This window comes from Phoca vitulina, unplaced genomic scaffold (assembly GCF_004348235.1).
Source record: "Phoca vitulina isolate PV1807 unplaced genomic scaffold, GSC_HSeal_1.0 scaffold24, whole genome shotgun sequence".
Lineage (NCBI taxonomy): Eukaryota > Metazoa > Chordata > Mammalia > Carnivora > Phocidae > Phoca > Phoca vitulina.
In genome coordinates this window covers 90,267-99,795 of record NW_022589727.1, presented here as the reverse complement: position 1 = coordinate 99,795, position 9,529 = coordinate 90,267, and the positions used below count along the sequence as shown (strand labels likewise).

The 9,529-nt window shown below is 38.0% G+C and overlaps 1 pseudogene; it reads right to left on the bottom strand.

Annotated features, from left to right (window-relative positions):
• Window positions 1-4,616: 4,616 nt before the first annotated feature.
• Window positions 4,617-4,740, bottom strand: LOC116642870 (annotated as a pseudogene).
• Between the last annotated feature and the right edge of the window lie 4,789 nt (window positions 4,741-9,529).

Genomic DNA, 9,529 nt, shown 5'->3' with positions numbered 1-9,529 from the left:
TTCCTGAGAGGAGACGAAATCCCGGTCTCCTACTCCTCCGCCATCTTTCAAATTTTCTCAACTATTGAGGGAGAAGATACTACTAGAAGATTCATTAGAGGACAATGTGAAAATAAATCATGGTACATTCACAGAATGGAATACTGTTATACAACTGTGAAAATAAATGGACTACAGACACCTATCAAAATAATATAATATCAAAAGAAAACAATAACAGAATAATACTGATGAGTCTAAAGAATATAAAATTGAGTGAAAAAGAAGTTCCAGATTACATGTAGAATGATACTTTTTTCCATTTAAAAATGATACTTTTTTTTAAATGAATTTCAGTTTCAGATGAAATGAAACAATATATTCTAAACAATATGTACTTTTAGATACACACACACACACATATATAATAAAACTATATTTCAAAAGGGAGGAAATTATAACACACAACTCAGGATAAGCATTACCTCCGGTGGGAGGACAGTGTGTGTGAGGGAGGGAGAGGCCCACACAGGCAGATGACAGATTCTGATAATGTTCTAGTTATCAGGTTGGATAGTTGATGTATGGTGGTAATTATAATTAAGTTAACAAGTAAATAAGCAAATAAATAAGCCTAATACTAATACTATCCTACTATTTTTATTTATTCATTCAGCAAACATTTAATGGATTTCTGCCATGTGTCAGAGATACAGAAGAAAACAAAACAGAACCCATTCTTTGGGGAACTGACATTCCCACTTAGGAGATATATGTTAAATGAATAACAAAAAGATGTATTATAAAATGTCAGTTATAACAACTCTTATGAAGCAAAATAAAGCAAGACAGTGGGCCAAAGAGGGCCAAGGGGGCAATCTCACGTATGGTAATCAGGGAAGGCCTCCCCAAGGAGGTGGCCATTAAGGAGACACCCGAATAACATGAGGGAGTGAGCCATGTGAAGGTCTGAGGGAAATGTGTTCCAGGCAGAGGAAGCATCCAGGGGAAAAGCTCTGAGCCAGAGATGTGCTAGTCATCCTTAAAGAACTGCGAAAGGACAATGTCGGTGGGATGAACTAAAATGGTAGCAATTAAAAGAGGACCTAGGACCCAATCAGGAAGGGCTCTTTAGGCTGTGGTGAGGACTTTGCATCTTATTTTAGCTGTAATAGGAAACCATTGGAAGGCTTTGAGCAGGGAACTAACAAGAACTCTTTTACCTCCAAAAGGATCTTCCTGTCTACTGTGTGGTGAACAGATTGTTGAGGGTCAAAACTGAGCAAGACCAAATCTCTTCACATACTGCTGTATGCATTTCTCTTCCAATCCTGACATGCTAATGGCCAGATCTCAAAATAAAATTGCTTGTATATGTGTATAAACCAGTCTCTCCACACACACACACACATATATATATATCTTATAAATATAAGCATACTTATATGTATTTCATGTGTATATTATAGCTTCAATAGATAATACATTAAAATATGGAGGCTGATGAAGTGCGTAAAATATTTAGCCTACATAAATGTGTGTCATGTACTTCTAGTGTCAACAGAATTTAGTAATACTTTATTCTACAAACAGCTATTGCCACATAAAAATATATGACCAATGGAAGGTATGAACTTGTGAAATTAACACATTTGTGAAATACCATTTTCTTTTATTGACTAAGAGCCTCCACATGAGGTATATCCACTTGGCTAATCAAATACAATATCAACTTTGTGAATAAGCATGCAGACAAAAACACAACTCATAGGTAGGCTAATATCTTTTCTCTGTGGTAGATAGATCTATCTTGAGTTATGAAATGACACTAAGTCTTATGCCACTTATGTTTTTTTCCCTTGCGTTTTATCCTACTAGGGCAAGAATGTATTTAAGGATGTGGGACACAAGCCCTATAAACAAGGAAAGTCTTTGGATTTGCAGATTATCCTTGAAAATCACTATATCACAGTATTACACAAATCTACAAATCATTTCTTTTTTTAAAGTTTTATTTATTTAAGTAATCTCTACACCCACATGGGGCTCGAACTCAAGACCCTAAGATCCAGAGTCACATGCTGTTCCAACTGAGGCAGCCAGGTGCCCCTACAAATTATTTCTAAAGCCTAATTCTTCACTGTTATTTCCCTCAATGTGGGAAGTCTCGTGAGGAATTCAGGTGTTATACTACGTTTCAGCACATACTCCCATATATGTCAAGAATATTCCTGCCTTATCAACTTTCTACTCACTCCTTGGCATGACCTGCTGAATTCTCTGCTGGAATCCTGTATTTTAGAATCCACATAAAGGCATTTTGTAGGCCTTCTATTATGAGCCAACCTAAAGTCCTATCAATCTTAAGGGACTATTGGTCACCCTTCTCTCCCACACCTCAGAATTAGTCACCTATGCTATGCAATCTCACATTTAATTTTACAATATTGTCTCTCTTGCACAGGGTAAAAGTCTTGGCCCTAGTTTGATGCTCAATTGCTACATATTTTCTACGTTTTTCTGTATTTTATCAGGTTCTTAGTTAAGTGCTAATTACATATAAGATAATAAAGCATTTGGATCAGAAAAACAACAGCAACAACAAATATATACATATGTGAGATTATATATATTAATATTAATAATTAGATAGATAGATAGATATACATACATATTCGATTAAATGAATATACTACCTGCCTGCTTTGGAAATTGTAGAATCCACACAAATGCAATGCACTGTTACCTATATTAATATTAACTAGAGTTAAATACTAGACAAATACACAAGCTACTACTAATAATTCACTCTAATTACCAAATGTCAGCAAAGTAGGTTGGGCCCCCAAGTCGGCAGTCAGGCACATTCCTGGCATTTAGGAGGTCAGGCTCTGCATTACTGGGATATTGGAGAAGACATATTGACCTGAGCCTCAGAAAGCCCTCCAGAAGACCTGGCCTCTGGGCTCTGCTGAGCCTGCTCCAGGGAAGGATTGCTCTGTTCCTATGGGAAAACCTTATATTTTGGCAGGATTTGGCTGTGCATATCTTCTTTAGCTGTGAATGTTCATTATTTCTATTTGTACCTAAGCCTATATTTATGGATAATCTATTGAGGGAGGAAATATGGCTCAGGTGAGTGGGAGTGACAGGGCTGTATTTAATGGCTACAGCAAATAACCTTCTAACGGCCGAAAGAGTGTCATATCTCACAGTTATGATGTCTTCAAAAGGTGATATTTCTGACTGTGTCATCATAGCTGTGAAAAGCATTTTCTCAGCATCTAAGAAAAATGGAAAGACCGTGGGTTGATGGAGGTATACTCTAGATGTGTTGGCATTAATCACAACACCCCAGCCTAAACTTTCATCCACTTTTAAGGAGAAGCATTTGGGGCTGGGGGTGGGGTGGGTGGGAAAGATGCAGACTTCCCAGGTTTCGAGGTGGGTAGTCCATAGCAATGCAACAATGATGGGGCCATGCTTTGAGAAGATAGCTTAGCAGAGCTGATTTTCTGTGATGGTCCCCACTCCCCTTCCCCATAGCTCTGTTCCTAATACAGCTTTAAGCCATACTTCTGCCTCTGGCCAACACCAGCGAAGCCTGGGTGGACTTCCTGGTCTATAACCTCATCTCACCTGCCAAGCCTATCAAAGTACTTTGTGTTTCCAATCCACCTGGAAATGTGAACTGAGTTCTTCCCAGTGTACCTAGAATGATGCTGGATGTTATAAGGGCACAAGAATTATAACACAGCCCTGGAGACACAAATTATACAGAAGCACATGCTTTACTGACTCTGTAAACTTGCACAAAGGTATTCACTGCATAATGTACCTATGAATTTCTTTTCTCTATTTTTTGTATAAAGGGTTCACTCTTGGAGTTGTAGCATAATACGAGGATTACTTAGGACTACGGGTTCACCCTGTCACCTCCACCAGTGCTGTTCCTGAAAATGTATTCCTTTCCTCTCCACCTGGCTGCCCTCTAGACCTGACTCCATCATACTGTCTTCATGGCTCTGGAGCACGTCACCCTCCACCTTCCTTAACACTTTGAGGTCGTACTGTTCTAGCATACTCTACTCCCGAATCTTTGACGCAGAACTTTTGCACTATATTGGTAATACAAAAGTGTGCTTTTGACTGACTGTTTCATGTAGCTTATCCCTTAAAACCTACAGGAGGAAGGACATACTGTACATTTTTTTGCACTTCATGGTATTTATCCAGATTAAGTACAGCTAAAACATCTTGGCATGTAAAGTTTGATTTCTAGTGGGAGCCTTAAATTTCCTGCTTTCTTAACCACACTCTGAATCTAATTAACCGTCTCACTGTAATAACTATTATTATGTGTCAATATAGACAAAGAAACTTTTATTATCCCCATGTACCACAAACGAGAAAACTGAGGCTCAGCTGGTTTACTTATCTAAAGACACTTCTAGCACACGGGAAAGTGTTCTTTATTGCACCATTTTTTTTTCTCATGAATATATAAAATAAGGGGATAAGAAAAAGAAAGTGGGTGACCACACACAGTTAATTTCCAAACTACAGTAACAACTCAGTGTATTAATCACAAAGAAAAGGTCTCAACCACAGGAAAAAGTAGTTTAGGAGAATGTCCAGCACAAAGAATACATTCAATAAATGGTATGTATTATTATTGTAATACCTATTTGTTATTATTATTAGCAATCATCGTGCCTCAGATAAACCTCATTGGCAATGATATTGTCACTGTACAAAGTTCTATTTACTATTATTATTTTATCAGAATCATCTGGGAAGCTATTTTCCCCCCTAAATTCACAAAACTTGCTTTCAAGGATGTATTCAAATAAATTGGGGTGAGGGAAAAGACATAGAAATGCACAAGAACACTTTGAATAAGTCCCTGGATGATTCTGGTACATCTCCCCTGCCCACCCCTTATTAACCCTTCACACACACACACACACACACACACACACCTCCTACCATTGATTCAAGGAACTCAGAGAGTATGATCAATACTGTATTCCTGAAGTAGAATTAGATTAACAAGCATGAATTGATTCTTCGTTATTTTGTTCATATGACGATGATAAAATAATAAAAGGGACTTGTCACTTTCCATCATCAACACACTCTTTGGATCTGGTCCTGCAGTTTCTCTGGTTGGCAGCCACAGCAGTGGCATGACCGTTTGCAGAGTGACTGGGGGACTCCACATAATAAAGGAGGAATGTTGACCCAAACGAACAGAGCCACCTATGTCATCCACAAAATATGTGATGCAGAGGGTCCACTGGCAGTTTGATTGCTGCTTGTTTGGAAAATGTGGCAGGATTTCTTGTGATTCTGTTGCTGAGGAGAGTTGTAGTTATTCCAAGTGGGTGTCAGCGGAGTTTTGGGGGCACGCTTCCCCATCATGCCTGTGTCTCTATAAACAAAAGTTCAACAGGAATTAAAATCTCTGTTTCGTGGCTCTAAAAGAGGGGTATCATTTACCAAGTTACACACACAACAGCTGAAGGGTTTCCCCTTAAAGCAATTTGCAACTTGCAAAAGTCATTGTTCAGCTCTTGGATTTCCCCAATCTAAACAAGTAGGAATAACTCAAGTAGAGAGCCTGGTGGAAAATATTACAGGCTATGCTCTATGCATGCATAAGCCTTAAATCAAAGGCAGGACAGGTAACTTGGTTCTCTTTGTTTACTGGAATTTCCATGAGCACATAAGAACAATATCCCATTTATTGTGCAGCTTTCTTGTTTCAAGTTATATTTAAATGTTTTTATTCATCTCAATCCAGACTTGTCCATCAGAGTTTCTATTTCTAGTGAGCCTTTAGGTACTGCATAAAGTGAAATTTTAGCTATTTGTGAAAAAATGCAGGGAACAAACAATTCAAGAGAGTTATCTACACATGTAGGTATTTAAGCATCAACATGTATTTTTATTTTAACCATTTTTAATGAAAGTCTTTATTCTTTCTAACGCTTTCAAAACCATTGTATAAACGCCTGCTACAGACCGGGCATGAACAAGCAGGGTCTTCACAACTTATTGGGGTATGTAGATGTGTTCTTAGATAAATAGCTCTCAACTGCTGTGCTCTGAGGTTCTTGTGTTTGGTTCAGTTTATACAGCTCTTATCTCAGGCCATGATCTGTCACTTTCCCTGGGCAGCATGTCTGACTATGTCAGTCCCTTCTCTATTTCTATTCTTACCACTGCCATGAAATCCAAGCCAAATTGGCTCTACAGGGGGCCTTCAAAGGGCCTCTTCTAAGAGGCAAATGCTCAAATGTACATATAGCTATTTGTGGAATCTATTTTGCTACTGAAAGCCATTGTTTGCTCCTTTCTGTTTCTGCGTTCTGTGTTCTGATGGTGAGTGAGATTAGAGGTGGTGAAATCCCAGGTAGACGAGATGTTACTGACCTCTCTAGACTGCCTTTATTTTGCAAATACCTACTGGCTTTATGGAATTTCCACAATGACAAGGCAGAAATTATCTAATAATAGCTGCCGTCTATGACACGTCCACCAATGCTAGATCTTTAACCTGAATGATCCCCCTGGATTCTCACTACTACAACTAGCGATGTAACTATGACAATCTTAAGAGAAGTAAGTGAAGTTTTAGAAGTGAAGGTGTTCATCCAAGAACACAGAGCTTCTTAGTGGCAGAAATGAGATTTGAACCTAAATGTGGTTTGTCTCTAAGGCCTGTGTTATTTCCATTAACCTTGCTGCAGATAGTCAGTAATTGAAAACATTAAACTGTGGCAAGATTATCCTGGGATTGTATTTTCTTGTTTCTTTGCCAAACTTCTTTTAAATATTATACCTTTAGAATATGTGGTGACCAACCATTCTATATGTTTTTTCTTTAACTGCCAAATAAAGTTATTACTCAGAAAATACTGAAAATATCCATAATAAAGAATTTCTTCATATCAGGAAATAGAACAAAATGGCACATGTTACTGAGAAGAATTCACAATTCTCGTGGATTTTTCCTCCTCTCTCTCTCTCTCAGAGATATCTCTGTTGTTTTATTTTTAAATTTAATTATGGATAAGTAATGAATTAACATGGTTCGAAAAACAAAAATTATTTTAAGAAAATATATAGAATCAAAAGTCTCACTGCCTTCCTTATTCTTCTTTGGTCCTATCTCCACCCATCCCCAGAGGCCATTGACAAGTTTATATACCTTCTAGTCTTTATTTAGGTCTCTATAAGTATTTTATTTTTGAAAGTTAGCATAATATTCATTCTTTGTTTGTTTTCAGCTAATGGTATACCCTGAAGACCTTTTCATACACTACATAGGGAGGGCCCTCATTCTTCTCTATTTTCAGTGTATTCTATTGTATGGTTACACCACAGTTCATTCAAGCAGTTTCCCATTGATGGACTTTTACGGTTCTTTCCATTTGTTTATTCTTATAAACAATGCTGAAATGAATAACTCTGGACAAAAGTCATTTTGCGCTTGTGAAAGCTATAGGATCCATTCTCAGGAATGAAAATCTGGATCAAAAAGGGCAAACACTTGTTATTTTCGATCTCTTCAACTTGCTCTCCAAAAAGCTTGTGTTCATTTGTTCTTCCTCTGTGAATGACAGTGCCTGTTTCTCCTTGCAGTAGAATATAATATTAAACTTTTGGATTTTTGCCCATCTGATATGTGAAAAAGCTGTGATACTTGCATTTCACTTATAATGAGGGATGTAAAAAATATTTTCATATGTGTAAAACATTTTCACATTTCTTTAACTGTGAACTGTCTGTTCATTTGCTTTGATCATTTTCCTATCAGGTTATTGGTCTACGAAGGGTTGCCCAGTGCTTTTTTTCTAGTCTTCCATTTGTCTTATGACTTTGCATGTGGTAGGGTTTTGTTTTGCTTTATTTTTGTTGTGTAGAAATCTTTTTTTTCCCTTTTTTTTTAACATAGTAAAAAAATTATCAATCCTCTCTGCATGGTTTCTAGATTTTGACTCATAAGTTAGATGGATGATTTTGACACTTTAGACCAGGCTCTGGATTGTATGATTTCTAAGTTTGTGGTGTAGTGTAAAGCATACTAGAATAGGACTCAGAAGGCTCAGGCACTAGGCTTACCTTGACATTCATCACTGGGCAAACGTTGCCAAGTTATGCAACCTCTTTGGGTACCAAGCTACAGAATCAACTAAAAACCACCCTCTTGTTTTTTGAAGGTGTAAGCAGCTTATTTGAGAAACAGAAATGGCTTCATAGTTGAATAGCCAAGTTGATTCTTGTTCATTGATTAAGAACAAATAAGCCTAAGCAATTTAACCGTGTGTCAGTCAGCTTGGGCTGCCATAACAAAGTACCATACAGTGGGTGGCTTAAACAACAGAAATTTATTTTCTCACAGTTCTGGAGCTGGAAAGTCCAAGATCAAGGTGCCAGCCAATTTGGTTCCTGATGAGAGCTCTCTTCTTGGCTTGAAGACAGCTCCCTTCTTACTGTGTCCTCATATGGCAAAGAGAAGAAAGAGAGAGATATATCTCTTCCTCTTCTTATAGGGCCACCAATCTTATCAGATTAGGGCCCTACACTTATGACCTCATTTAATATTAGTTACCTCCTAAAAGCCCTATGTTCAAAAAACAGTCCCATTGGGGGTTAGGGCTTCAAGGTATGAAGACTGGGGGTACACAATCCAGTCCATAGCAAACTGGATAAACAAATTAACTCACTTTGCAATGCAGACGCAGAATTTCTTCAGATATGAGCCAAACACTGATAAACCAATTCTCCAAAAACATCAGAATGGCAGTATCAGAGCATAAGCATCAAGGTTGGAATCATAAGGCCCTCTCTTAATTAATTTTTGCTTTATTTTGGTTTGGTTTCTTGAGACGGTGTACAAATGAGTAGGATGGAGAGTGGAGAATGTATTCCCAAGAAAAGCAGCTTTAAGAGAGTCTGATGAAAGCCTTGCCATGAACAGCACTATCAGACCTGATGCCATGCATCTGCTCAACTCTGCTCCAGGCAAAGATGCTGGAGCAGGCTGGCCCATCACCACTTCAGACTTTCTCCATCCCTGGAAGCAGCTCACATCCCAGCAGCCCCCAGTTGCAGAGACTCAGCTTTCAATCCATGTGACAGGCAGAAAAGCCAAATCTACAAGTACAGTAAAAATATTATGAGGTCTTCCATTGGCAAAATGCCAATATAAAAATGTAACAACATACCCTTCATCCACTAATTTTATAATTCTTTTGAGACAAGCTGTAAAGTTTTTTCGCCTGGTTTTATTTCTCTTTCTTTATATACACACATAATGTTTCCCATTCTATTCTTTATGTTTACAGATAGTCTCATTGCTCCATTACTTTCCTAAATCAGATGGAAATCACTTGCAATGTTTCCAGGGCTAAACAGGAGTAAAAATGGGGGAAAGTGGCAAACTGGGCATCAGGGATGGCCCTTAAGCAGGCTGTTTTTACATGGTAAACAGCTCTCTCCTTCTAAGGCTTGGTTGATCTGATTGATACTAACTGATCTG